Source organism: Ahaetulla prasina, chromosome 2, assembly GCF_028640845.1.
Source record: "Ahaetulla prasina isolate Xishuangbanna chromosome 2, ASM2864084v1, whole genome shotgun sequence".
NCBI classification, from domain to species: Eukaryota; Metazoa; Chordata; class Lepidosauria; order Squamata; family Colubridae; genus Ahaetulla; species Ahaetulla prasina.
This window is the reverse complement of record NC_080540.1, coordinates 204,566,502-204,572,544: the sequence shown is the minus strand read 5'-3', so window position 1 is coordinate 204,572,544 and position 6,043 is coordinate 204,566,502. Positions and strand designations below refer to the sequence as shown.

At 42.2% G+C, this 6,043-nt stretch overlaps 1 protein-coding gene across 1 annotated transcript in view; it reads left to right on the top strand.

The window, feature by feature from the left end:
* The first annotated feature begins 525 nt into the window (after window positions 1-525).
* The window catches only part of AMBN (ameloblastin), a 28,059-nt gene continuing 22,541 nt past the window's right edge, over window positions 526-6,043 (top strand). The window contains exon 1 of the mRNA XM_058165837.1: window positions 526-621. The gene's annotated coding sequence lies outside the window, so the exon portion shown is untranslated. The remainder of the gene's footprint in view (window positions 622-6,043) is intronic.

Here is a 6,043-nt window from a genome sequence, read left to right as displayed (position 1 = left end):
CAGACTGGAGACTGATCAGAAATTGTTTAACGTTGCTATAACTACTGATAGTTGAGGAAGGGGTACACCACTGCTGCCTTCAGAGCCATAGGACTCATTCATATTTCTCTGGCACAAACTCTCTTACTGAACCATGACATGACAGGCAGTTGTTTTACTGGCTAATTCTTCTAGAGATGCTGGGCACCTACATGTGAAATTCTAGCCTTTTAGGGATTTATGAAAAACGTACCACCTCTGTCAGCAGGTAGAGGTCTATCTTGAGACATGGTGTCATAAACAGACTATCACCGTGTTGTTTTGTTGCACGTTGTCTTCTGAGGCTCATGTTTTATCTGCTAGAAAATAGTTTCTCTAAATACAGGCCTAAGAATCCAATTATAAATAATAAGATGTTGCAGCTGCAGGTTTTGTGAGCGCAGAAAGGATGGGTGGGATGAAGTGAGAAGTATGTAATTCTCTTGCCCTCTTTCTTGATTTGATTGGCTAACCAGTCTTTTCAATCAGGTTTATATTCTAGAGTGGGAGAAAGAAGCTCCCGTGCCTGTGAAAGCTTTATTTTGTGAAGATTTCTTGAATTGCTCAACAAGTATTGGGAGGAAATTTCCAGACGCTTTGAAGGTAAAATTTATTTCAATATTCTGCGTTGGACAAGCTTGGTTTTACAATGCTCATATCTTGTCACAGATGGGCTTCTTCCTCTTTAAAACCTCTCAGAAACGAGATTTATTTCCTTTCTTCCCCTCACTGCAGTAATTGGAAACACGGCACTTGGAAACGCGGCACTTCCAGAATTTTCTGCTGCCACAAGTTAAAAATGTACAGAAACAACCCAGGGATCTATGACAAAGCTTCAGTTAGTATGTTAATCTTAAAGGAGTTCCAAAGAACTCTATTGTTTGCTGCAAAGATTATCATGGTTACTGAAATGTGATCCACAAGAAAGCTTGCTAGCATTAAGACTGAAGTCCAACAGTATATCAAAGAAGTGCCAAATTCTTTGCTTCTACTGTGAGTGAATCTGGGGATAATTTGGCTTTGTCCGGAAGCCCTCCAAATTGTGAAACATAGGAATTTTACATGGGAGACTTTGGTTTGGTTAGATTAATTCATTCGTATGAAAAATCTGGATCACTGCAGCCCAACCATAATAGGCCTAATTGTTGTTATTATTGCTTCTTATATTTGCAGCTTGTGAAACGCAAAACATTTTTTTTTCCTTTTTGCTGCTAGCCTAATAATATCTGAGAGACACTGCTACAGGGCAGGGGGGGAAAAAATCCTAGGCACAGGATGAACATAGCATGATCAAGTTGATTTTTATTCAAAATAACATTCCTGTATCTTGAAGTTCATTACCTGTGTTAAAATCCCTGAAAAATGAACCAGAATTATTTTTACAGCATAACTGAATTGCACAGTTGTACAAGTGTACAATTGTACACTTGACAAATGTGTCTTGCCTTTTTATGTACACTGAGAGCATATGCACCAAAGACAAATTCTTTGTGTGTCTAATCACACTTGGTCAATAAATAATTTCTATTCAACTCAACTCAACTCAACTCTACTCTGCTCTGCTCTGCTCTGCTCTGCTCCGCTCCACTCCACTCCATTCCATTCCATTCCATTCTGTTCTGTTCTATTCTATTCTACAGAGGCAATAAGCTCAGCAGAAACAGAGACAGTTGTCTGTTGGTGGGGAGAAGAAAGGGAAATCACCATGCTTGCTAATAACTGAAAGGAGGTGGCCATCAATTATGGAAGGAATTGTGCTGTCACTGAGATAAGCCTTGTGGCAGAAAACCAGGAGTCCATTTAGGAAAAGGACCACTAGTTTTAATAAAGATGCCACATCTCATTTTGAAGTTAAGTCATGCACATTATCACTTAAAGAACTTTTCCTTGCACCCACCTACGCCAATTCTTTTCATGCTGAATCTTCCTGCATTCATTAAACTCCAGAACCATATCTGAGACCATCTTAAAGATATCCTGTATTCCTCTATCGTTGTTAAACTAATACTTTCCTCCTTACTCCGATAGAGATTTTGCTTCAGATACAATCTGTCAATGATTCTGTTAAAGATAGATGACTTTTTCTGTGGTTGAGTTATTAGCCCATCATGTACTTTAGGCTATAGTGCTGATACAGTATGCATACAGTGGTGGGTTGCTCCCGGTTCGCTCCGGTTCTGAAGAGCCAGTAGTAAAAATCTGCTGGCGTTCGGAGAACCGGTAGTAATGGCTGGCTGGCTCAGCAGAGATCATCAAAATCCTTTAAAAAAATTTTTTAACAAGCTCTTCAGCCAAAGAGGTTGTTAAAATAAAAGGTTTTAAAAGGTTCCTCTGGCGATCCCAGCTGAGTTAAGAGCTTCTGGATTGCTATTAGGCAACTTCAGCTGGGATTGTCAGAGGAGCCTTTTAAAATCTTTTTTCCCTCTGGCCCACCCAATCCCCCCTCCCCCCTTACATAATTTCTTGTTCCTTTCGGGCTCGCTTTCTTTTGGCTGCTACAATCAGTTGCATCAGCTAGCAACTGAATCTGCCTGCCTGCCTGCCTGCAATCCAACTCAATGAGCAACTCAATCTGTCTTTGCTGGCTGAGGAACTCTAGGAGTTGAAGTCCACAAACCTTAAAGTTACTAAGGTTGGAGACCCCTGATCTAAAAAATATAAATAAAATAAAATAATAAAATATTTGTGCAGCTTTCTGAGATTTGGTGTGTTTCTGTAGTGTTTCACTCTAACTACACAAACACACAAAATCTCACAAAGCTGTATGTGGCATTTTGTTTGTGTGTGAGTCAGTTGTGTTGTGTTGTGTGTGTGTGTGTGTATGTAAAGTGTGAAAGTTGGTTTTTGAGCTTTTTATGGCTGTGTGAGGTTCCTGCTGTTGCAGGGGCCATTTTGGATGAAGTGCAGCTGCTTTTACATTGTGTGTGAGTCTGTTGTGTTGTGTTGTGTTGTGTTGTGTATGTGTGTGTAAAGTATGAAAGTTGGTTTTTGAGCTTTTTGTGGCTGTGTGAGGTTCCTGATTGTTTCAGGAGCCCATTTTGGGTGACGTGCAGCTGCTTTTACATTGTATGTGAGTGTGTTGTGTGTGTGTGTGTGTGTGTGTGTGTGTGTGTGTGTGTGTGTGTGTATCCCTTCGCAAGGACTTGGAGGCAGCTCCTCTGAGGAAAAGAGGAGGTGGTGAAGCTCTGGCTGTCCCCCAGGGAGAAATCGCTTTGTCTCTGCAGCATTGGTCATGTGACTGAGTGGGTGTGACCAACTTGATGTCACTCACAGCAAGGTGCCGCCCCACCTTGCCCTGAGTGACTTCAAGTTGGCCACGCCCACTCAGTCACATGACCACCAAGCCACGCCCACCAAATAAGCCACACCCACAGAACCGGTAGTAAAAAAAAATGGAACCCAACCCTGTACGCATACCAGTAGTCCAGGCAATGGCTCCTGAATGATTCTACCTTGGGCAGTAGGAGTGTCTATTTACAGACAGAATAGAATATATAATAATTGAGTTGGAAGAGACCCGGTTTAGCTCAAGCTGGTAAAAGCCTGTTATTAAGAACACAGCAGCCTGCAATTACTGCAGGTTTGAGCCCGGCCCAAGGTTGACTCAGCCTTCCATCCTTTATAAGGTAGGTAAAATGAGGACCCAGATTGTTGGGGGGGCAATAAGTTGACTTTGTAAAAATATACAAATAGAATGAGACTATTGCCTTATACACTATAAGCCGCCCTGAGTCTTCGGAGAAGGGCGGGGTATAAATGTAAACAAAAAAAAAAAAAAAAACCCTGGAGGTCTTCTAGTCCATCCCCTATTATTTCCATTGACTTCTCTGCTCCTTGCTACTTACAGGTTTCTGAGCAACTTTTAAGCTTTGAGATCGAAGACAGACTAAACATCTGCTGACTTATTGTTTCAGCTGTTGTCGAGCTGTTTTTAGATGCACACTTAGTGCTCTTTCAGAATAAAACTATCCCAACATAGAGCTAAGCCATGTCCAAAAAGAATCTTCCTTTAAAGCAGGGGTCTCCAACCTTGGTCCCTTTAAGACTTGTGGACTTCAACTCAAGCAAAGCTGGCTGAGGAACTCTGGGAGTTGAAGTCTGTAATGTATCTTTAAGAGTTTTGGAGGGAAATTAGAGCGGGAAATAGCACGTTGCTGATTGGCTGTTGCCTCCGACTGAACTGTATTTAAAGAGGAGTTTGTCTGTTGTTCGCTGCTGGGTTCACTATAAACTAAAGAGCTGTTGTCACTCATCTGGTCTCCTGCCTCGTTATTGCCCGAATCTAACAAAGTCCACAAGTCTTAAAGGGACCAAGGTTGGAGACCCTTGCTTTAAACAAGTCTACACACTAAACATGTGCAAAATCAGACCAGGTTTTCACAATTGGGTAAACCTGTGCTGGAAGAGTCAGAGTCACAATTGGGGGATCCACTACAGGTAGTCCTCAATTTACAACAGTTCATTTAGTGACCATTCAAAGTTACAACAGCAATGAAAAAAGTGACTTATGACCATTTTTCACATTTATGTACCGTTGCAGCATGCCCATGGCCATGTGATTTACATTTGGATGCTTGACAACTATTTCATGTTTATGATGCTTGGAATGTCCCGGAATTATGTGATCCATTTTGGTGACCTTCTGACAAGTGAAGTCAATGGGGAAGCCAGAGTCACTTAATAATCATATTGCTAATTTAACAACTGCAGTGTTAACAGATGTGGCAAGAAAAATCATAAAATGGGGCAACACTCCTTTAACAAGGGGTGGCTCAGACTGCTAAGACAGTCTGTTATTAACAGCAGCTGCTTGCAATTACTGCAGGTTCAAGTCCCAACAGGCCCAAGGTTGACTCAGCCTTCCATCCTTTATAAGGTAGGTAAAATGAGGACCCAGATTGTTGGGGGCAATAAGTTGCTATTGCTTGACATAATGTAAGCCATCCTGAGTCTTCGGAGAAGGGTGGGATATAAATGCAAATAAAAAAAACCACACAAATTTCTCATTTAGCAACATAAATTCTGGGCTCAATCATGGTTGTAAGTGGAGGACCACCTGTAATCCCCATCTGTAATATATCCTACGCCTATTGCCCTACAATAAGGGTATTATCTTATACAATATTAGTAAATTAACTTCCGTGCAACACTGCATAAGATAAGGATAGCATAATTTGCCAGCATTATGATTGTGGAGGTCACTCTCTCTTTTATTTATTTATTTATTTATTAATCAAACTTTTATACCGCCCTTCTCCCGAAGGACTCAGGGCGGTGTACAGCCTTCATTTAAAACAGTTAATATACATATTAAAATAACAATTAAAAAGCTTATTCAATAAAAGGCCGAAATTAAAACCGTCCAATTGACCATATAAAATATCCAATAAAATTACCATTAAAAGTTTAAAATTTAAAATTTAGAATTTAAAAATCAGGCCAGTCCCGCTTGTATAAATAAATAAGTTTTCAGTTCCCGGCAGAAGGTCCGAAGGTCAGGCAATTGGCGTAAACCGGGGGGAAGTTCGTTCCAGAGAGTAGGTGCTCCCACAGAGAAGGACCTTCCCCTGGGGGCCGCCAGCCGACACTGCTTGGCGGACGGCACCCTGAGAAGACCCTCTCTGTGAGAGTGTACGGGTCGGTGGGAGGCATGTGGAAACAGCAGGCGGTCCCGTAAGTACCCGGGCCTTAAGCCATGGAGCGCTTTGAAGGTGGTAACCAAAACCTTGAAGCGCACCCGGACCACAGGTAGCCAGTGCAGACTGCGCAGGAGTGGTGTTACCTGGGAGCAACGCGGTGCTCCCTCAATCACCCGCGCAGCTGCATTCTGGACTAACTGAAGTCTCCGGGTACACTTCAGGGGTAGCCCCATGTAGAGAGCATTGCAATAATGCAGTCGAGAAGTGATGAGAGCATGAGTGACCGTGCATAAGGCATCCCGGTCAAGAAAGGGGCGCAACTGGCGGACCAGGCGAACCTGGTAAAAAGCTCTCCTGGAGACGGCCGTCAAGTGATCTTCAAACGA